Source organism: Zalophus californianus, chromosome 3 (genome assembly GCF_009762305.2).
Source record: "Zalophus californianus isolate mZalCal1 chromosome 3, mZalCal1.pri.v2, whole genome shotgun sequence".
NCBI classification, from domain to species: Eukaryota; Metazoa; Chordata; class Mammalia; order Carnivora; family Otariidae; genus Zalophus; species Zalophus californianus.
Genome location: NC_045597.1, coordinates 44,146,703 through 44,170,777, shown reverse-complemented (window position 1 = coordinate 44,170,777; position 24,075 = coordinate 44,146,703). Strand labels below are relative to the sequence as shown.

General features: G+C 35.0%; 1 long non-coding RNA gene across 1 annotated transcript in view; it reads left to right on the top strand.

The window, feature by feature from the left end:
* The window catches only part of LOC113920263, a 128,629-nt gene extending 107,810 nt beyond the window's left edge, over nt 1-20,819 (top strand). The window contains exon 4 of the long non-coding RNA XR_003519270.1: nt 20,737-20,819. This is a non-coding gene — a long non-coding RNA (uncharacterized LOC113920263). The remainder of the gene's footprint in view (nt 1-20,736) is intronic.
* Nucleotides 20,820-24,075: the final 3,256 nt, after the last annotated feature.

Below are 24,075 nucleotides of genomic sequence, written 5' to 3'. Positions count from 1 at the left end.
GTACTAGCACTTTTTTATGTTTCCTGAGTCCCGTTTTCTGCAGGGCTATATGAGGAGTGTTAGAAGACACTTGTATACTCAGTGAGATGCATGACAGGATATGAGTGTTGGGACTGTGAATCTTTCATGCACAATAAGCATACATGCTCTTTGCTCCAGAGGGAAGAACTATCCAACTCTGTCTTCTGAGTTGATTTACTATACAAACATCCTTGAATGAACTGTAGTCAGTGCCTTGCTCACAAGACCTTCAGTAATTTGATAGACCGATAGAAAGTTTTTTGTTACCCAACACTCATGGATCATGAGTTATTCTATATTATAAGATCTATGCCTCAGAATATTATGATCTTAAGATAGAACATAAGAACTTAAGAAAGAAAACTTTAATCCAGAATGTTTTTTATAATTTTGTATTAATGCTACTATTCTTAAGTAGAAAACACATCTTGCATAAAGAATAGCAAATTTAAATCCCATTTACAGATCTCTTATGAGGATGAAAAGTGGTAATGCTCTGAGTATAAAGTTTTATAACTCTCAACAAAGATCGTCATGTATATCTTTCATAATTGTTTTATAGCTATGAAAGCTAATGACAATGAAAGGGCAAATCTAACTTCTGTTCCAAAGAGTAATCATTGACTGACTTATGCCTTGTGATCTAAGAGTGTACACTAAGAGTGTAAGAGTTTTGTTTTGTTTTTTTTTCATTTTGAAAACATTCATTCGTGTTTAATGCTAGGTTTATAACAAGCAAACATACTTGTTGAAAATGAATTTTTAAGATTTTTCCCTATGTTCATTAGACATGTTTTATGGCATATTCATTGTTTTATTTACTTTTTAAGATTTATTTTTTATTTATTTTAGAGAGAGAAAGAGGGAGAGCTGGGGGGTGGGGTGGAGAGGGAGTGAGAGTACCAAGCAGACTCTGATGCAGGGGCCTGATCCCACAACCCTGAGATCAGGACCTGAGCCAAAAACCGAGTCGAACGCTCAACCGACTGCACCACCCAGGCACCCTAGTATATTTGTTGTTTTAAATGCACACACAGAGTTATTTCTTCAATTTCTTTTTTTTTTCTCTTGATAATGCCATTTCTGTGGCATTAGCAACTGAATGCTATTTTTTTTCCATTTTCATGAATGATAGTGACAATGGCATTAGTACCAGATACACAAGTGGCTCTGATAATCCATAATCTGACCTTTATCTCTAATGTGATCAGCATGGGCTGCCACCCTTCGGCTGTGGCATAACAGTTGTTTTGATAGCTGACTGCAATCAATCATTGCAGTTGACTGGTTCAGCAATGCTGAATTGCTTTAAGCTTTTCTCTCAGAGACTGTTTAACTCTGGGAATTGGTGGCTAATGTTTGTCTCACTCTCTATGGCTTTTGAGGGAATCTGATGGAACTATGAATAAATAACACAGAATGACAATGTATGTACAAGCCTCATTTAAATAAACATATGTTTAAAAAGATGTGAACCAAAATTAAATTTAGGGATCTGGTTTTAGACATTTAGAATGAATGTCTTAGATACCAAAGTTAAAAAAGAAAATCTAATGTCATTTTGCACGCTCGTTAGGCTCTAATATTAGTCTTATTACACTAACGATAAAACTGAACTATCAGGGGCGCCTGAGTGGCTCAGTCGTTAAGCGTCTGCCTTCAGCTCAGGTCATGATCCCGGGGTCCTGGGATCGAGTCCCGCATCGGGCTCCCTGGTCAGCGGGGAGTCTGCTTCTCCCTCTGCCCCTCCTCCTGCTTGTGTTCTCTCTCTCTCTCTCATAAATAAAAATAAAATCTTTAAAAAAAAAAAACTGAACTATCAGTAGAAAACAATGTTTTCTAAGACGTAAAATTAAAGGTAGAAATACTGTATTCGAAATGCCATTTTATTTATCTTTACTTTTAATACTTGGGGAAGCTGAGAACTCTGAGAATCTGAGAGATCATTGTGTCCATGCCCATTGCCACAAAGACTAAAGCATCGAGGTGGTAAGTGACATTTCCAGCATTCAGAATAGAGTCATGGGTCAGTAGCTGGCCAGAAAAAAGAGATGTGGTAGAAGTCCATTTATGGAGCTAGAAGAAGGGGGGGTGAGAGCCTCTGAGAGCTAATTTTCTTCAAGGCAGATGTATATAGGTATCACTGAACTCACCACTAGGCGGGGGTTTAAGTGACTTCCCTGTCCAAATACACAATATATTGGTTCATTTATGATTGCTGGTATCCCTGTATACACTGTCCAGTCAAAACCTAGTGATGTCTCTGTGGTGCGAGTACAATTACTAATTCATAGTACTGTGACTGAACCAACAGGAGTTTGCTCCTTGGTGAGTCAGAAACTACATCAGGTTGAGTTGTCCCACAAAGAAGAGTTGATTTGCAGTAAATAAGGAGATCACAAGGAATGGCTTCCAAAGCCATGACTCCCATGCAAGCCTTTTATTTAAGATTCCATTTACTTAGGGTTCCTTTTATTTAGGGTTATGATGAATATTTAGATAGGGAAGCCTTGTCATCAGATGGGAGAGGTGGGCGTAAGTTTGTACATGCGCCTTAAGGAAACATGCCAACATTGTATGCTGTGTAATGAATCTTGTGTTCCTCCTTGGGTGGAGATTTTAGTATTATAATGAGGTAAAGGTAAACATTGCTCATTCTAGAGGTCACTCCATGGTCCATCTGTACAGGCACAAGTCAGGGGTTAAGCTCAAACTTGTCTGAGTGGTCTGGGCCTGCTGGAGGTCTTGTCAGAGCAGTTGCTATTACTCAAGGGGCGGTTTTGTTTTCCATTTGCCTGAGTTATATAAAAGATAAGCTGGAAGAAAGAGCTTAATGAAAAATGTGGGACAAAGGTTGGTGAGTACAAGCAGGTGGGTAGTAAAGGTCAGATCTTGGGGTCTAGCTGGTGATAGTACTACCATCACCGTTTATTTCACCTCGAATTTTTGCTATAATATTTTAAACTGTCATCTTGTAAGTAAGTAGGCTTTTAAAGAGCTGAATAAGGAAATTCTTTTTAAAATGTTAAATAGGGAAATTTTAGCTGATTTTTTTTCTTTCCTTCAGCAATTTTCCTTATAGCAAGTAGATGCATTTATAATCATTTCTTTGACCTTAAGCCTACTCAAAACATGGTGGAAACTGGTCAGTATTTTTATGTCCTTGATGATGTGAGGTTAGCATTTCTTCAGCTGAAAAGCCAATTTTTTAGCTACTCTCTTCATCACAAGGCAAAGTGAAATAGTTTATTAATTATATTTATTCCAGCTCAGCTGAAATAGTTTATTAATTATATTTCTTCCAGCTTAGCTGAAATAGTTTATTAATTATATTTCTTTATCTAGACCTTGACTTCTTGTTTGATATTACTTTCACTTGCAAAGCCCCCTGTACATACAAATGTTCATGGGAAAAGTACAAACAAATGGATTCACATACATATTCCTTGCATTGGTATGAATGGAAGCTATTACTCCGTGGTCCAGATTGAGGTAATAGGAGAAAGTGACGGTTTGCTATGATGTTATACATGTACACACATACAATCAAATTTGATAGTGTTTGTCCATGTCTTAGGTTTATACCTATTTATTTTCCCTTGGCTTAAGCTTAATGAACATAGACCACATCTAATACTTTGTACTGAGTACTTCTAATACTTTTTATTCCCTTAAAATTCTTTCTCAACATTGTTCTCCATATACTATGAACAATTTTTTTTTTTTTTTTTTTTTTTTTTTTTTAGAGAGGGAGAGAGAGAGAACCTGTACTAGTGGGTGGTGGGTGGCAGGGAGAGGGGCAAAGGGAGAAAGAGAGAATCCCAAGCAGGCTCTACACCCAGTGTGGAGCCCAAGGCAAGGCTTGATTTCATGACCTTGAGATCATGACCTGAGCCAAAATCAAGAGTCGGCCACCCAACTGACTGAGCCACATAGCCCCACTATGAACAATTTTTAAATTATGTTCACTTTTATTACAAAATATAAGAATGCACCTGTTTCTCTCAAAATGTGCTTGTATTAACTGAAAGTTACACTTTGGCAAACTACTAAGCAGAAAGTTTACTTAAATGTTTTTTGACTTTGATAGTTAATAAGCACCTTGTTTAGAACACATTTAATACTATTTTCTTCTGTCTCCTCTATCCCACTCTACTTTTTTAAAAGGTTTTTTAAAGATTATTTATTTGTTTATGTATTTATGTATGTATGTAAGTATGTATGTATTTTGAGAGAGAGAGAGCCAGAGAGCATGAGGAGAGGGGCAGAGGGAAAGGAAGAAGCAGTCTCCCTGCTGAGCAGAGAGCCCAACACAGGGATCCATCCAAGGATGCTGGGATCATGACCTGAGCCCAAGGCAGGTGCTTAACCGACTGAGCCACCCAGGCGCCCCATTCCCACTCTACTTTTAAAAATCACTAATTTTGACATCCTATTTCATGATGAAGAAAAATACACTTAGAGTTATGCAGTTTTTAGAATTAGCAGGAATGCCTCCTCACCACCAAGCAACCTGATATTTCCGTTGACTTTATTTTTAGTATTAAGTATTTATTTCATTGCTTTTTTGATTTTCAAGCTTTATTGAGATAATTAACATATAACATTGTGTAAGTTTAATATTTATAGTGTGATGATTTGACTTATGCTTATATTGAGAAATTATTAACAAAATAAGTTTGGTTAACATATCCATCACCTCACGTATTTATCGTTTTGCTTGTGGCTGTACTAATAACATTTCAGATTTACTCTCTTAGCAACTTTCAAGTTAACAATACATTATTGTTAACTGTAGCCACCATGTGGTACATTGTATTCCCAGAACTTATTTATATTATAACTACATGCACTTAGGACTACATGCACTTCTCCCCACTTCCTCAACCACCAATCTACTCTCTATAGAATTCACTAGTGAAATCTTCTGGTCCTGGGTTTTCTTTGTTGGGAGCTTGTTGATTACTAATTCAATCATGTTATCATTACTGGTCTTTTCAGGCTTTCTATTTCTTCATGATTCAATCTTGGTCAGTTGTATGTTTCTAAAACTTCAACCATTTTTGCTAAGTTGTCCAATTTGTTGGTGTGTAATGTTCATAGTAGTCTCTTATGGTCCTTTGTAGTTCTGGGATATCTTTTTTCATGTCTCCTCTTTAACTTATAAATTTATTGATTTGAGTCCTCTATCAAAATTTCTTGTTAGGCTACCTAAAGTTTTGTGAATTTTCTTTATCACTTAAAGAACCAACAATTAGTTTTTAAAATATTTTCTGTTGTTTTCCTATTCTCAATTTCATTTATTTCTGCTCTAATCTTTATTGTTCCCTTTCTTCTGCTAACATTGGGCCTAGTTTGTCCTTTTTCTAGTTCCTTGAGGTGTAAAGTTTGGTTGTTTATTTGAAATTGTTCTTTATTCTTGATGTATGTATTTGGCTGTAAATTTTCCTCTTAGAATTGCTTTTGCTGCATCCCAAAATTTTTGTTATGTTGTATTTCCATTTTTATTTGACTCAATATATATACTTTTTAATTTAAAAAAATTTAATTCCAGTATAATTGACATACAATGTTATATTAGTTTCAGGTGTACAATATAGTGATTCAGCAATTCTGTACATCATTACTCAATGCTCATCAAGATAAATGTACTCCTTTTTTTTTTAAATATTTTATTTATTTATTTGACAGAGAGAGAGACAGCAAGAGCAGGAACACAAGCAGGGGAAGTGGGAGAGGGAGAAGCAGGCTCCCCGCTGAGCAGGGTGCCCGATGTGGGGCTCAATCCCAGCACCCTGGGACCATGACCTGAGCCGAAGGCAGACGACTGACTGAGCCACCCAGGTGCCCCAAGATAAATGTACTCTTAATCCCTCTTAAATATTTTGCCCACCCCTCTGGTAACCATCAGTTCTCTATTGTTAAGGGTCTGTTTTTTGTGTCTCTTTTTTCTTTGTTCATTTGTTTTGTTTCTTAAATTCCACATATGAGTGAAATCATATGGTATTTGTCTTTCTCTGATTTATTTCACTTAGTATTATACCCTCTAGATCCATCCATGTTGTTGCAAATGGCAATATTTCATTCTTATGTATGGCGAGTAATATTCCATTGTATATATACAATGTATATGTGTGTATATATATATGTACATATACATATACCACTTTTGCTTTATCCATTCATATATCAGTGGGCCCTTGGGCTGCTTCCATAATTTGGTTACTATAAAAATGCTGCAATAAACAAGGGTGCATATATCCTTTTGAATTAGTGTTTTCATATTCTTTGGGTAAATACCGTGAAGTGGAATTACTGGATCATGTGGTAGTTCTATTTTTAATTTTTTCAGGAATGTCCATATTGTTTCCACAGTGGCTGTTTGCATTCCCACCAACAGTGCATGAGGGTTCCTTTTTCTCCACATCCTCACCAACACTTGTTTCTTGTGTTTTTCATTTTAGCCATTCTTGCAGGTGTGAGGTAATATTTCATTGTAGTTTTGATTCACATTTCCCTCATGATGAGTGATGTTGAGCATATTGGCAGGTGTCTTTTGGCCATCTATATGTCTTCTTTGGAGAAATACCTGTTCATGACTTCTGCCCATTTTTTAATTGGATTATTTGTTTTTCTGGTGTTGAGTCCTCTAAGTTCTTTATATATTTTGGGTATTAGCCCTTTATTAGATATGTCATTTGGAAATAACTTCTCCCATTCAGTAGGTTGTCTTTTAGTTTTGTTGACTGTTTCCTTGCTGTGCAAAAGCTTTTCATTTTGATATACTCCCAATAGTTTATTTTTGCTTTTGTTTCCCTTGCCTCAGAAGACCTATCTAGAAAAATTTTGCTATGGCCAGTGTGAGAGAACTTACTGCCTGTGCTCTCCCCTAGGATTTTTATGGTTTCAGGTCTCACATGTAAGTCCTTCCTCCCTAATGTGAGTATTATCTATGTGTATTCATGGGATGAGGTGAGCCTGGGATCCCGCTATTCTACTGTCTTCCTCAGAAGTCTTGTTCCAATGTATTTTTGATAACCCACTTGATTTCTTCTTTGACCCATTAATTATTCAGGAGTGTGTTCAGGAGTGTGTTGTTTAATTTCCCACCTATTTGTGAATTTTCTAGTTTTCCTCCTATTACTGATTTCCAGTTTTATACCATTGTGTTTGGAAAAAATACTTGTTATAGTTTCTATCTTCTTGAATTTGTTGAAATTTGGTTTCTGGCCAAACATCTGATCAATGTTGGAAAATGTGATGTGTGTTCTTTAGAAGAATGTGTATTCTTCTGTTGTTGGATGCAACATTCTGTATATGTCTATTAAGTCAATTTGGTGTATACTGTTATAAAATCTGCTTTTGCTATATTGATTTTTCTGTCTGGATGATCTATCCGTTGTTGAGAATGGAGTATTAAAGCTCCATTTATTATTATACTGCTGTGTTTTTATCCTTTTAGTTCTGTTAGATTTCCTTTATATATTTAGGTGCTTTGATGTTAGGTGCATAAGTATTTACAATTGTTTTAGCTTCTTGATAATTTGATCCCCCTATCATTATACAATGACATTTTGTGTGTGCATCTCTCTCTCTCTCTCTCTCATTTTTTAAGATTTTTTACTTATTTGTGAGAGAGAGAGAGGGTCAATGTTCAGGCTCCTTGGTATGCACAGATGACGGGCATTTGTGGCCAGACTTCCCAGTGCGGTGGGACTGGAAGCTATGCTTAGAAATTAAATAAATTGAGTGAGGCTGCTAATTTTGCTCTCCTTCCTGGGTGAGGACATAGAATAGTCTCCATGGCCAGTATGGCCCTTTAGCTTGGAACCCAAATCAGGTAGAACTATCAACCAAGCTCCCTAGCCAGACATGGCCACTGGCTCAGTTCTGCAGATGGGTAGAGCCGCTGGCTGAGATTTCTGCTTGGGTACTGCTACAAGCAGGAATTTAGGTCACTAAGATCTGAGCATTGGTTGTTGTAAGCTCTACCCCTTTCTATTTCTATCAGATCCCCAGTGTTTGAGATCCATAGTTTCTCCCTGTGGTCCCTATGAGGTAAGACCTGTGTGGGCCTCTTAAAAATTTTGCAGTACTACAAATGCAGATACCCACCTTCAGTTCTCTTTTTCCCATTGGAGAAATAGTAGGCCTAAGAGGGCCCTCTTAGTGCAGCACTGTGCCAACCTGGGGGCAACATGATGCAGTCAAAGCAAAGCTGTCTTCTTAACCCTTTAATGTGGTCCTTCTCAGTCTTTGTGTTTTGGGGGAATGCTTCACCCCATACCCGGGTTTTGGGATTTTCACAATGGTGTTTTGTCTATGGAAAGTTGTTAGTTGGCCTTCTTGTGACGGGGACTGAAGTCAGGGACAACCTCTGTCAACATCTTGATATTACACCTCTGCTGATTCTTTTTTAAGTCTGAGGCTACAGAGCTACTTCAGGAGCATAGTCAGAACTATAGATACTGATTTTTAGGCCAACAGAGCTTTTTCAAGATGCTACCCTGATATTTAAAGATTATTGGATTTTACTGGGCAGGAATCCTGTCCCATGAACCTGCTTACCATTCTATTTCAATACCGAATTTTCTTCAAAGGCCAGTTTCAGTGATTTCTTTTTTTGAACCTCAAATTCTGGCTAATATCTCTTATTTGTCAAGATCACAATGATCCTGTGTATTTCACAACTTTTTCTGTAATGTAACCTTAGGGACTGTCAGTGAAGAAACAAATTGGAATTTTCCTGCTCATCAAACCCCCAGGGTAAAATGAATTGCTTCAGTGCATTCTGTGGAAAGAAAAGGCAAAGGGGACAATTTATTTGTATCAGTTTAACCTCTCTGGGCTGTTGACGTTGGAACTGCCTAATGGCAAACTGTTAAGAACTATTAAGTTCTCATTAGTGATGCCCCTGGATTAGAGTCATGTGGTACAGGACATCATTTAATGGTAAATATTAAAACATATTTTTGAAAAGAAGAGAAAGACACATCTGCATTATTTAAAAGAAAATAGAAGAGTAGAACTTAATTGGTATCAAAACCAGGTCAGAGACTAATTATGATTCCAGTTCCATGTAACTTTACCTTCTCATTTCTTGATTTAGTAATTGTTTCTGGCGATGCCAATGCTAGAAGAATAAAGTGCTTTCAGAAATGTGAGCAGCTCAGAATCATTATTAACCTCAGGCTGTCTACACAATTAATAATTCAATGTAATTTTATCTATACTAGTTTTTAGAATGCTTTGTTATGAGATAAGGTAATATTAATCCATCTGCCAGAGAGCAATCTCTAAAAAAGAATACAACTCATATATCAATTAATTTATTCTTAGTTTGGAAGTCTGTATGTGGACTGCAGTGTGGCATGCCAATTATTAATGATTTAAATTTGAATGAATTCTTACAAAGCATTGACATATTAAGGTACACTAAAGCAAACAGAGCAATATGTATTGTCATGCTGATGGCACTGATAATACCTATAAAACATGTATGCAAAAGCTGAGTTTATTTCAAGGCATCAGAAGAAAAACTTAGAGTCACATCTTATGAAAACCATCATATTGATTTGTGAGCTTTATATATATATATTTTAAATTTCCTATAATAAATATAAAATTATGTAGTCAAAACAGTATATATTATATGAAGACATTAAGTGGCCATTTAATTTAAGTTCAGATTTCTTAAATTTTATTAACTCTCCTTTCTTAAGTACTTACCTAGAGACCACTTATTAGACTGTTTGAAGCAAATTAGATTTATTATTTAAGTTGAGTATTTTTTGTGTTTAAGATTGTTCATTATTTGTTTAAAATAGTCTAATCTACGAAGAAAAATAACTAACATATAACTTTGAAGAACAAAAAACCTTAGCAAGGCAGAATTTAAAACTAGGGACAACATAAACACCCAGAATTAAAATTTATACAAAAACAGTATTTCATTGAAAGAAATTATTAACCTAATACATTTATATTCTGCTTTTTTTTTGTCTTACTGTGTGACCATATGCACATCAGTGGGCCTGTCTATTTTGACTTCCTTATCTGCAATGTACAGTTAATATATTCTACTTACTTAGTTTATTGGTTTGTAGTGAGAGTATAAAAGTGAAGTATAGTGTTATATTGTAAAACCCCCCAGTTAGGGTGTTAATGGCAGATTAAAATCTCATTAACATTGTGAGAGCCATTTAATCTCTCTGATTCTCTTTTTCTTCATTTGCAAAATGTTCCTAGCATTACAAATAAACTGGGTCAAGCATCAGGCACACAATAGGTATTTATCCAGTGGATCTATTTTCTAATCTTATTATACAAGATTGTAGGAAGACTGGTAACCATTCTAAATTCCTCAAAGTACAGTTTTCCGCTAACACTGAGACGAGGACAATGTTGTGCAAATAACAATGATACACATATTTGTAGGAAACCATCATTTTGATAGGTACATTCAATCAAACTATTATGACAAATTATACTCCATGAAGATAGATGATTTTGTCAAACATTTAGCTCTTTATCAGAGGCTACATTTTAGTATATGGGCTGCCAAAGCGAGCACCAGAGTCTACATTTTAATTATGAATTTTATCCTACAGGTATCTGTTGGGTACTGAAAATTCATAGTACCTTTTTTTTTTTTTCACAGAAGGTTTTAGGATTCCCAAGTTAAAGCCTATTTCCTGCCATATTTAACAGAAATATAGTTTTGGATCTCTATTACCTATAAGATATAGTTTGATAGCAAGAATTCCAAATTGATTCTTTGAATGTCTTTGAATCTTGGGTATTAAACTCCTCAAGCCAGCCTGGTTTTGGAGTTGAGTCAGGAAGTGAATGGAGCTTAAAGGGATTGAGAATAATGGTGACTTCAGCCCCATGGAAATTAAAAGGGTGAGTCAATGAAGGGAAAGTTCTCTAGCAGCAGGGAGGCAGGGTAAAAAGTAAAAACTTACGCATGTAGTTTATTGAAGGTTGAAGATTGAGAATGTCTCCTCTTTTGGTTTACTTCCACATACACATGCTAGATGTGGTGGGGATAAAATGCATGATGTTCTTCATATATGTGTCTATGTCATAAGTCATAAAATCTCATATTTGGAGGAAAAATTAGTGGTTATTTACTGTAAACCATGTGCAATTTCAAATCTCGTAAGCCCAATTTATAAATTTTCCTTGGGTGAAATGAGACCTTCAGGATCAGTATTTATTTTGCCTTACCTGTTTTATATCCTATTTTTTTCACTTTAATAAGAATGTATGTGATTTAGGCTATGTATCATTTAGTTCAATTTAAATTGGCAACTTTTCAGAGCAGGAGCCCTCTTGTTGACTACTTGGCAACAGCAAAATGAATGATTGGCAACTTTGACTCTGCTCGTAACTTCAAAAAAAAGAAAATTGATAATAATAATAAAGTTTCTGTAGCAACATATTTCTGGTTATAGTTGATATCCACTTAATATTTAGCTGCTTTTGGAAAAAACAACAAAAAACCTCTAGTATACTATACATAGGGATATTTATGGTGACCAAATCTAGAAAAACATATTTTTCTGAGAGGATCGTTGGGGATTTTTATTGAAAGCTGTAAGTGACAGCTGATAGATTTTATTCTATTATTTACTATGAGAAAGGGATAAATTTTGTCTCCTGAATGTGTGGCATATACTTTGCCAAAGGAAACAATAGTACCTTCCAAATGGATTTAAAACATATATATAATAATTCCCATTATCGTAAAGAGCTGCTTTGTGTCTATTCAAAGATTATAAAAAGCAACACTAAAAATTTAAAATAATAAATTTTTAAATTGTCTGTGATTGGATATAAGGACAAGAAGGTAGTGGTTTCTGCACCTTTCATTTTTCATACTTTAGAAACCAACAACCACCGCCACAATAGAGATTTGGTTTGGGTTTTATTTGTTTATTTTCTCTTGTATTTTTGATCTGTAAATTTTAGGTATTTTTAAAGACACAAATTACTGGAGATGGGAAATTCTTAGCCAAAAATATAGGATGAACTTAACTGCCATAAAAAGATAAAGATATTTTATGTTATGGCCTGAGGCATTATATCTAGACTTGTGAATATTCACATTCTATGAAATTTTTATATCTTGGGAAATTATAAAATAAAAGCAGCTGGTGGTATAAAGCCTGTATAAAGTGTATGTTGGAGAACAAGAAGAGAGGAAAAAAAGACAATTTGGAGGCACCGAAATGTTAATTTATATTTGATTTACTTGTAAGCAGTTCCAAGTTGTGATACCAGAATCACAAGATCTTAACTTTATAAGCGTAGACGTATCTTGATTATCACTAAAATATTATTCATGCCCCAGAGTAGTCTGCAGTTTCCACATTCTTTAACTTCTGTGCACCTCTCCATAATCTGGAGCTATACTTTGGTTGGCTAATCAAAAACTGAATACTCATTCTTCTCTATTAGTTTTCACTGTAGTGAAGAAATTAGGTTTTACTACTCAGCTGTGCTCTCTCTAGGTTTAGTTAGGCTTTTCTGAGCTCTCAAAAGACAAGGGAAGAATAGTGTTTGTTTTGTATCTGTTATTCCCCAGCCACCTTCAATGGTGTAAATGTGTTACTTTGAGGAAATGTGCCAATAGATTGTAGCATACAAGGCCATCCTACTCAGGTTCACAGGAGGGATTATTAGTAATGTGATGGCAAGGAAAGTGACAAATTCTGTAAGAGAGTTAAGAGAAATTGTGTGTGCATTTAACAGTTATGAAATTTTTTTTATTTTTTATTTTTTTAAAGATTTTATTTATTTATTTGACAGAGAGAGAGACAGCGAGAGAGGGAACACAAGCAGGGGGAGTGGGAGAGGGAGAAGCAGGCTTCCCGCGGAGCAGGGAACCCTATGTGGGGCTCCATCCCAGGACCCTGGGATCAGGACCTGAGCTGAAGGCAGACGCTTAACGACTGAGCCACCCAGGCGCCCCAACAGTTATGAAATTTTGAAAATAGACTTTTCACAACCAAATTAACTTAAATTTTAAGCAAGAGAAAAATCGATGTGTTTCTTGGAGCTATACTCTATCACTGTGATAAGGTCATAATTACATTTAACTAATTTTACATGCTTATGGTGTTTCTTTTAATCTTGTGTGTAGAAGAAAATACAGATACCATTGACAGATAATAAGTAAAGACTTTTAAAATATGCCAGGCTGTAATGTTTATTGTAAATAGAGCTATTGACAAATAACTTGAAATTTTGAGATTGAATTAGATGGGACATATTTGCCAATAAAGGAACATGAATAACCAACCCCAGGATAAAAAAATAATGTAGCTGTTGATTTTAAATGAAGTAATAAATTCTTTATCAGTTGCTAAAGTAGAAAATTTAATTCATGGCCCAAGAGAGAAGTCTATTAAATATCCAAGTTACATTTTTGCTTTTATTTGAATGCTTTTCATGTACCAGTCATCTTCTAAAATGTTCTCTCCAAAAAGGTGCTATTCCGTATTTTCCAAAGATTTTACTATTTAATAAATGTGTGTTTGTATGTATGGGTATGTGAATATATGGGGATATACAAGGAGAGATAGAGAGACAGACAATAGATAATGAAACAACAAGGGCAATAACTTGATCATCTTTAATAGTCTTGGACTATTGATTTCAACAGTAAAGATCACTGGTGTTTTAGTTTGTTCTGCATGATCACTCATGAGGTGAAAAGTCTGGATACCTAATTGTGGTCTAGAAAGAAGTTTTAATTTTATTTTAGTTTTATTCATTCTAGCCACAAGTTGATCACATACAACTCCATAATTAGGAACTCTTCAGACTAGATTGGAACATCAAGATTCACCATGAAATCTTTCCTTCTGGGATAACTTGACACTAAAATACCCCATATACCTGATGGAGCATATATTCTCAATCAAACCAGAACTGGAAAAATTTTAAAATAAGAAGATTCATCTGTGGCAACAATAGTTTTTTTTTCTTATACAACAATTTAAAATACTTAAAACATGTATTTATATATGTATAATTTAAAATATATTTGTGTTGTCTCTTGTTGATTAATAACACGAACCATCCTAAAACATTGGTAGCTTAAAAACAGTATTTTTCTGTAACAATTCTGTGGCTTGACTAGGCTCAAATAGGTGGTTCTCTCTTTCATGAGATTGTAGTCAGAGGGCTGTCGGGATGGAGATGTCTTGGCAACTCAGCTGGACCAGATTTACAAGATGGCTTGCTCACATGGATGACAGTTGATGCGACTTGTCATCAGAGACACAGCTGTGGCTGTCTACAGGACCCTATGCACATAGTCTCCTCAGGTGTTTTAGGCTCCTTACAGCAAGAAAGTTGAGTTCCAAGAGTGAGTAATTTGAGAGGCAGGAAATGGAAACTGCCAATCTTGTAAGGCCTGGGAACAGAAACTCTGTCATCATCATTTCCACCACGTCTGTCGGTCAAAATGGACACAAAACCTGCTCACATTCCCAGGGAGAGAACATTAACCTCACTTTTCCATGGTGGGAGTGAAAAGAATTTGTGGCCAATTTTATTTCCTCATAATATTTTGTTTCTAAATAATTTCAGTAATGTACCATAGCCTTGCTTTTTGTGAAAATGAGGCAAGTACCATCTATATTTCCCAGTTCCATTCCGTTCCCTTGATAAATCATTTTATTTTGGTAACTAGATTTGCATAACTTGGATAAAATTTTCATAAATACTTTTCTATGAGAAAGACTTAGGAAATACATTCTGCAAATAATAAATGCTCAATTATCAATCTGAATCTAGTGATCAATCTATGATCTAAATTAAACTGTTAAAGATTTTAGAATGATTGAGCCAAACACTGTATAAATGTATTGCATTATGACTCTCTGGTAGATAGGTACAAATTAACAGAATAATTTATAAAGACCTTTCAACTTTTAAATGCTTAGTGACTTTTAAATTATTTTGTCTCATTGGCTTTGTGACTGTTCACTATGGTTTTTTCAGTAAGGGTTAAATTATTCTTTTAATATCTGGAAATCATAATATCTGAAAATCATCATATCAAATGTCTATGGATTGGTAGATTCTGAAGAATAATTTGGGAGTGGGCCAAGAGTAAAATCAAAAGCTACAAACATTTCAGAATAGATTACTTCTGAAAATTGGTACTTTTTCCCTTCTCATTTGATATTTGTTTATTATTGTCTTCAATGCATTTCTCTTTGAACACTGTTTTTTTTTAATTTAAAAAAAATTTTTTTAAGTGGACTCCATGCCCAATATGGGGCTCAGACTCAGAACCCTGAGACCACAGTCACATGCTCTATCGACTAAGCCAACCAGGAGCCCGTGAACACTTTTTTTTCTTATTCCTTTAACTATCTGTTTCACTGATACAGTAATTGTAATATATCATTAAAATATAAATGTTTGCATAGTAAATATGATATATTATTTTAGCAAAAATATCGAAAAGGGAAATTAATATTAATTTACCTTTTTCTGAAAATAAGAATTTACGTATTTGTGGTGATTTACCTTTTATAAACATATGTAGCTATAACTTTATATTTAAAGTGAGTAGAATGTATATAAAAAGTGATGATAATTAAATATATCAAAAATCCCCTTATTAGATATTATATCCACCAAAAAGAAATTTAAATGAAATAGCAGCAATGTCAGATACCTGCAGTGAGCCATACCTCCTTTCTTGTTAAATAACCCTATATGTAGCAAATTAGATAATATTTTTTTCAACTGACTCCATATGAAAGAATGACATAGTACCTGAGCTAACTTTAAGAGTTTCCTTTGGTCAGTTTCCCTGAAGTGATAATTTTGAGTCTGTGGGTGAAATGTAATGATAGCTTTTGTAAGTCTCCGTTATAAGAACTGACAACAGAAGAACATATAAGAAGAACATGTGCTAATTGTAGGCTGCCATGCTATTCATAGTGTTGATATATTTCTACCTTAGTATTTTGGAATATCAATAACGGTCTCATCTCAAATTCATATAATCCTAGACCTAGAATGGATTCTTAGACTTCCTTTAGAATAACCCATTTTTTCAGCCATAATTAAATGTCATAACCTCTTAAAAAGTTTTACAAATGAAACCTTTCAAACATCTATTTGGAGCCATATCTTCCTAAATTATGGCTTTAATTGCCTAATTTTGGTGCAAATTTCTTTGTTATTAAGATACTATATTTTTATATCATTTGAGAAAAAGATTTTGCTTACTGTAGAAAGAAGAATCCTGGACAAAAATTATTGTCTAAGACATTACCATAAGTCATACCAAATTCATTGTTAAAAAAAGAGAGTTAAAATTTCAACAACTGTGAAAATTTAAAAATTTTATCCTACTTGCAAGCTAACAAATTAACCTGCTATAGTTTCATGGATGGTGATAGAAGACACAAGTCTCCTGGGTCAGAGATGAAGGACAGTTTATTGTTCACAGCAATAGCAAGACACAGAGTGTCATCATTTTGTACCATTTTCCAAGACTCTAACCATCATACAGAAACATTAAAGAGAGATGATACATGTGCATACAGTAGTTGCATTATAGGAGAGAAACCCTAAACCTAGGGGACCTGAAGTATGCCTACTCTTTGCCCTAGGGGGAGACCTTATCTTTATTACACTAAACAGTAACCATATGTTACTTTTGCTCCAGAGGGGCATTATCTCTATGTTGGAAGGTTTTAAGCAAGCCTGTCCTTTCATACTTTTCACTACAAACATCCTTAAAAAGACAAGGTGGGTCAAAGAATAGTCAGTGCTTCATTTTGCTAGATGAGCAGAAATATAAGAAACCCACGGAGAATTGTGTCTCAACAGTAAAATGTACACTATAAGTGTCCTAAAACAAATGTAAGAAACACATATTAGCAGTGTAACATATTGACTGTTCCTTCATAATGCCTCAATTGAATGTCTAATTGGGTAGCAGCTTTTCTAGTTTCTTATTTATGCAAGATATTCAAATAGTAAGTTTTAGGAAAATATCAGTCATTTTGAGTTTTTCCAACAAAATCTAAAAGTGAACAGATTGTACCTTGTTTTTTTTTTTTTTTTTAAAGATTTTATTTATTTCTTTGACAGAGAGAGACACAGCGAGAGAGGGAACACAAGCAGGGGGAGTGGGAGAGGGAGAAGCAGGCTTCCCGCGGAGCAGGGAGCCCGATGCGGGGCTCGATCCCAGAACCCTGGGATGATGACCCGAGCCGAAGGCAGACGCTTAATGACTGAGCCACCCAGGCGCCCCTGTACCTTGTTTTTGCAAATTTATGCTAGGCGTTATGGCAGTACCAAAAATTATATGCTCTAAAATGATTTATGATTTCTTTGGAGAGACATAATGTCCATATAGGAAGCAAACTAGGGAAGATCTTATTGTAGTATATATTGAAATACTAGATTGTGGATATAGAATTAATATCCTATTGATTTAATTTATAAACCATTTTAGCATGTATTGCCTCATTTTGTATCCATGCCTCATTTATATTATGATATTTTATTGATTTTATGATTTAAAATTTTTATCATCTCTGATAACCATGGATCTTATATTTGATGGCATCTTACAAGTAAAATTGCAGTATTTTCTGAGTGGTACAGACAATAATGGTACATTTTTCATCATTTGAAATGCATCATTTCCATTTGGAGAGAAAGTGAAGCTCAAAAATATAAAGTTATTTTCCCAGGATAACACCACCAATAGATGTGACGACATAATTTCAGTCTAGGTCTTTTTATTCTAACACTGTTTAATCTAACAAGAAGTGCTTTCTGCCTCATGGCTTAACATCTCACACTATTTCATTATTGATAGCATTGAGAATTTCAAAAGAATAATATTTGCTCAGATTAGCTTAATACCAAACAGATTTTTTGTTTTAGTCCCACTGAGAACATCTTCAAAGAGTTAAAAGGTTAAATACAATAAGCCTGATAAGAAAATGAAGCAAAATACTATCTGTTTGCCTGCAACCATCTGAATCGTGTTTCTCATTCTCTTTAGTATATAAATCTTTTTCTGTATTAGTAACATAAGAACTTTGTCGTATTTAAAATATTTTTTCATTTTTTAGTTTTTGTTTAGTTTTATGCTGTCTTTTGCTAAACTAAAATAGTTTATATTTCAAGTCTTCAATGTAAATTCATAAACTTTTACATAATTGTTTATGCTCTCTTTCATATATGTGGTTTTTTATTTTCATTATTGATGTTGGTATTTTTACTTTTATTATTTATTTGCTTGTTTGTTTATTTTAATGAGTCAGTCTTTTCTGTTTTTTTTCCTAATTGAAGATTTCTAAGTCTGAGTAAGGTAAGACAGATCACAAAGTGGTCCAGTTTTAAGGATTGGTGAGGTCACTTGGACTCATTCAAGGCAACTTTTACTAAATTTATAAATTAACATTGCAATACTCCAAATGTTTCCATATGAAACACACGAGTGTCAGGATCCTTGATGGATGCCACAACCTGGTCCCTCCCTTTTTCCTCTTGCAGATACTCCAAAAGTTTGGTCTGAACTATGGATGCAGATTCAGGAATAGTTTGAAGGAAGTTCCTCACTGACAGTACTTTTTAGTAGGAATTGAGGCACTATGGTAACCCACGTTGCTTAAACCTAAAGTACAGATCCCAAGTTTTTGCCATTGTAGAGCTATATATTCTAGTTATAGAATGCTTACAAACTCACTATTTTCATATTTTTTTGAGCTTTCATTATGGTCTCCCACAGTCGGATGCTAGGGGGAAGTTAATTATAGGTCTGTGCTTAAGAGAAAGTCTGTAAGTATAAACAAGCCAAAGATATGTGGCCTATTTTGGGGTTTCTTGGGGCCTGATGACTCATAGAAGTACAGGCCATGCTATTTGTCTCTGTGGTCTCCCAGGTAACTCATATTTTTATGCTCTTTTCTTAATAGATACGAAGTAATAGAAATTCTCCTCATCTTCATACCTTGAGAAATAGGATTTTTAATTTTAATTTTTTCCTCTCATTTTTAGTTATTTTTTCATTTTTCTTTCTTCCTTTCTTCCTTTCTTCCTTCCTTCCTTTCTTTCTTTCTTTCTTTCTTTCTTTCTTTCTTTCTTTCTTTCTTTCTTTCTTCCTTCCTTCCTTCCTTCCTTCCTTCCTTCCTTCCTTCCTTCCTTCCTTCCTTCCTTCCTTTCTTTCTTTCTTTCTTTCTTTCTTTCTTTCTTTCTTTCTTTTCTTTCTTTCTTTCTTTCTTTCTTTCTTTCTTTCTTTCTTTCTTTCTTTCTTTCTTTCTTCTTTCTTTCTTTCTTTCTTTCTTTCTTTTCTTTTCTTTTCTTTTCTTTTCTTTTCTTTTCTTTTCTTTTCTTTTCTTTTCTTTTCTTTTCTTTTCTTTTTTTCTTTTCTCTTTTGATGGGGGCAGTACCACAGAACCCATGTCATCTCCTAATCACTACTCTCAAAACTAAACACCATATTGACTTTTATTACCGTTGATGTCTTACAAAATTATCTGGAAAGAGAGAGGCCATGACTTCTTGTTCTTAAAGGGATCTATAGCCCCCAAAAGTTAACTAACATTTTTCTGGAAGTGTAATCATTATGATACTATCATGAGTTATTGAGAGAAGGGAGTGTGAAAAAGAGCCTCATCTTAGAACACTCAGTTTTAACTTCGTCTATAATACCAGGTACTGCATGCTGTAAAAATGGAGCAAACAGGAGGAACAGGATCTAAACAAATAAAAGGTATTGATCACCTACTATGGGTCAGGCATTACATTTATAGTATTTCTACTTTAGTGATTAGTGGGATGCATTTCAGATTCCCAAGACCATATTTAGAGACCTTGTGAAAAAGAGACAGCAATTAGGGCCATCTGGATTGCCCTGGGCATGACCCAAACATTTTTATCTATGCTCTTCTTTTTAGTGAGAGTAATATCTAACCCTGGCTGCCTAGGTGAGAACATTGCCAGGGACAGTAACAAAATTTCAAAGTCTTAATTGCTGTATCTTTTTACAATTGATATTCATTATTACTGTTGAAATTTCTTTAGCCTTTCTATTTTTGCAACATGCTGAGAATTTGTTTATAGAAGATGGACTTATTGCCTTATAATAATCTAGTAATTTCCTCCAAGATCCTTCAACCTGGGTTTTTCAACTTAGGTTCATGGACTTTGAGGGGAACTAGAAATGGGTAGACCTCAGGATCTATCATCACTTCCTTGCTTTTATCATTTATTTATTTATTTATTTACTTATTTTATTTTATTTAAAGAAGCATGTGTCCATTAACACTCTACTTCAATTTTTCCTGCTTCCTTTTTGTATTTTACATGACTATAATCATTTAGTATATATTATTTTTTGGTCTGGCTTAATATTGTGAGATTCTTCCATATAGGCATTTTTCAAAAAAATATATATTCAGTGGGGTAAGGGCTTAGTAGTATCTCATGATTCTAATTAGCATTTCTGTGAATATTTTCCATCTGGATAATCTTCATACCTGTTAGTTTATTACAAATTATGCTGTTTAATAAAAGAAAGAAAAAAATAAGCATGATGAATTAAGAAAAAAGGGAAAGAAGAAAAAAAAAGAAAATATAATTATTTACAATAACAAAAGTGTATTTTTCATACATGGTGCTTGGTCATCTTGAGTTAGCTGTGACTCTTCTCCCCAGGTTCTACACTCTGGTACCTAAACTGATGAAGAAGCGTCATTGTGAACATTGCTTTTCTCCTGCCAAATGGAAAGGAGAACCTGGTAGGTACACCCCCTGGATAAAAGCTTTTACTCAGAAGTGGCACATGTCATTTTCACTAATACTTCATTGGCCAGAGCAATTTTTATGGTGAAATCTTTTATCAGTGGAACAAAAAAGAGTGTGAAATTTTGTAAAATAATATAATCTATCAAATCCTCCTTTGTGAGCTTCAAATCACTTATCCATTTTTCTCCTTGATCAGTTTTACCCCCAACTTGTTAGTACTTTTACTTTAGTTTTGTTGCTCTTCCTTTATTTTGTTTTTTCCCCCTATTTTATCAGTTCCCTGTTTTATCTTTGTTATTTATTTATTATAATCTTTAATTTAGTATGTCTTCCATATATTGACTTCCTATGCACACTTGGCTTATTATCAACATTCTCATTTTTAATATATACATTTAATGGTATATGTTTCCCTCTGATTTAAGTTATACCCCCCAAGTTGTTGTTGTTGTTGTTTTTGAGGTAGTGTTCCATGATTCACTGTTTGCATATAACACCCAGTGCTCCAATCGATATGTGCCCTCTTTAATACCCATCACCAGGATAACCCATCCACCCCCTCCTCCCCTCTAGAACCCTCAGTTTGTTTCTCAGAGTTCACAGTCTCTCATGGTTCATCTCCCCCACCGATTTCCCCCCTTCATTTTTCCCTTCCTACTATCTTCTTCTTTTTTTTAACGTATAATGTATTATTTGTTTCAGAGGTACAGGTCTGTGATTCATCAGTCTTACACAATTCACAGCACTCACCATAGTACATACCCTACCCAATGTCTATCACCCAGCCACCCCATCCCTTCCACCCTCCACCACTCCATCAACCCTCAGTTTGTTTCCTGAGATTAAGAATTCCTCATATCAGTGAGATCATATGATACATGTCATGTCTTTCTCTGATTGACTTATTTTGCTTAGCATAATACCCTCTAGTTCCATCCACGTCATTGCAAATGGCAAGATTTCTTTTTTTTTTGATGGCTGCATGATATTCCATTGTGTGTGTGTGTGTGTGTGTGTGTGTGTGTGTGTGTGTGTGTGTGTATATATATATACCACATCTTCTTTATCCATTCATCTGTTCATGGACATCTTGGCTATTTCCATAGTTTGGCTTTTGTGGACATTACTGCTATAAACATTGGGGTGCACGTACCCCTTCAGATCACTACATTTGTATCTTTGGGGTAAATACCCAGTAGTGCAATTGCTGGGTCATACAGTAGCTCTATTTTCAACTTTTTGAGGAACCTCCATACTGTTTTCCAGACTAGCTGCACCACCTTGCATTTCCACCAACGGTGTAGGAGGGTTCCCCTTTCTCCGCATCCTCGCCAACATCTGTCATTTCCTGACTTGTTCATTTTAGCCATTCTCACTGGTGTGACATGGTATCTCATTGTGGTTTTGATTTATATTTCCCTGATGCCGAGTGATGTGGAGCATTTTTTCATGTGTCTGTTGGCCATTTGGATGTCTTCTTTGGAAAAATGTCTGTTCATGTCTTCTGCCCGTTTCTTGATTGGATCATTTGTTCTTTGGTGTTGAGTTTGATAAGTTCTTTATAGATTTTGGACACTAGCCCTTTATCTGAAATGTCATTTGCAAATATCTTCTCCCATTCTGTTGGTTGTCTTTTGGTTTTGTTGACTGTTTCCTATGCTGTGCAAAAGCTCTTTATCTTGAGGAAGTCCCAATAGTTCATCTTTGCCCTTGCTTCTCTTGCATTTGGTGATGATTCTAGGAAGAAGTTGCTGTGGCTGAGGTCGAAGAGGTTGCTGCCTGTGTTCTCGTCTAGGATTTTGATGGACTCCTGTCTCACATTTAGGTCTTTCATCCATTTTTAGTCTATTTTTTAGTGTGGTGTAAGGAAATGGTCCAGTTTCATTCTTCTGCATGTGGCTGTCTAGTTTTCCCAACACCATTTGTTGAAGAGACTGTCTTTTTTCCACTGGACATTCTTTCCTGCTTTGTCGAAGATTAGTTGACCGTAGAGTTGAGGGTCCATTTCTGAGCACTCTATTCTGTTCCGTTGATCTATGTGTCTGTTATTGTGCCAGTACCATACTGTCTTGATTACAGCTTTGTAATAGAGCTTGAAGTCCGGAATTGTGATGCCACCGGCTTTAGTTTTCTTTTTCAACATTCCTCTGGCTATTTGGGGTCTTTTCTGGTTCCATACAAATTTTAGGATTATTTGTTCTACTTCTTTGAAAAAAGTTGGTGGTATTTTGATAAGAATTGCATTAAATGGGTAGATTGCTCTAGGTAGCATTGATAGTTTCCAATATTTGTTCTTCCAATCCATGAGCATGGAATGTTTTACCATTTCTTTGTGTCTTTCTCAATTTATTTCATGAGTATTTTATAGTTTTCTGAGTATAGATTCTTTGCCTCTTTGGTTAGATTTATTCCTAGGTATCTTTGGTTTTGGGTGCAATTGTAAATGGGATCGACTCCTTCATTTCTCTTTCTTCTGTCTTGTTGTTGGTGTATAGGAATGCCAATGATTTCTGTGCATTGATTTTATATCCTGCCACTTTACTGAATTCCTGTATGAGTTCTAGAAATTTTGGGGTGGAGTCTTTTGGGTTTTCCACATAAAGTATCGTATCATCTGCAAAGAGTGAGAGTTTGACTTCTTTGCCAATTCGGATGCCTTTGATTTCTTTTTGTTGTCTGATTCTATGGCTAGGACTTCTATACTATGTTGAATAGCAGTGGTGATAGTGGACATCCCTGCCATGTTCCGGACCTTAGGGGGAAAGCTCTGAGTTTTTCCCCATTGAGAATGATATTCGCTGTGGGTTTTTCATAGATGGCTTTTATGATATTGAGGTATGTACCCTCTATCTCTACACTCTGAAGAGTTTTAATCAAGAAAGGATGCAGTACTTTGTCAAATGCTTTTTCTGCATCTCTTGAGAGGATCATATGGTTCTTCTTCTTTCTTTTATGAATGTATTTTTTCACATTGATTGATTTGCGGATGTTGAACCAAACTTGCAGCCCAGGAATAAATCCCCCTTGGTCATGATGAATAATCCTTTTAATGTACTGTTGGATCCTATTGGCTAGTATTTTGGTGCGAATTTTTGCATCCGTGTTCATCAGGGATATTGGTCTGTAATTCTCCTTTTTGATGGGGTCTTTGTCTGATTTTGAGATCAAGGTAATGCTGACCTCTTAAAATGAGTTTGGAAGTTTTCCTTCCATTTGTATTTTTTGGAACAGTTTCAGAATAGGTATTAA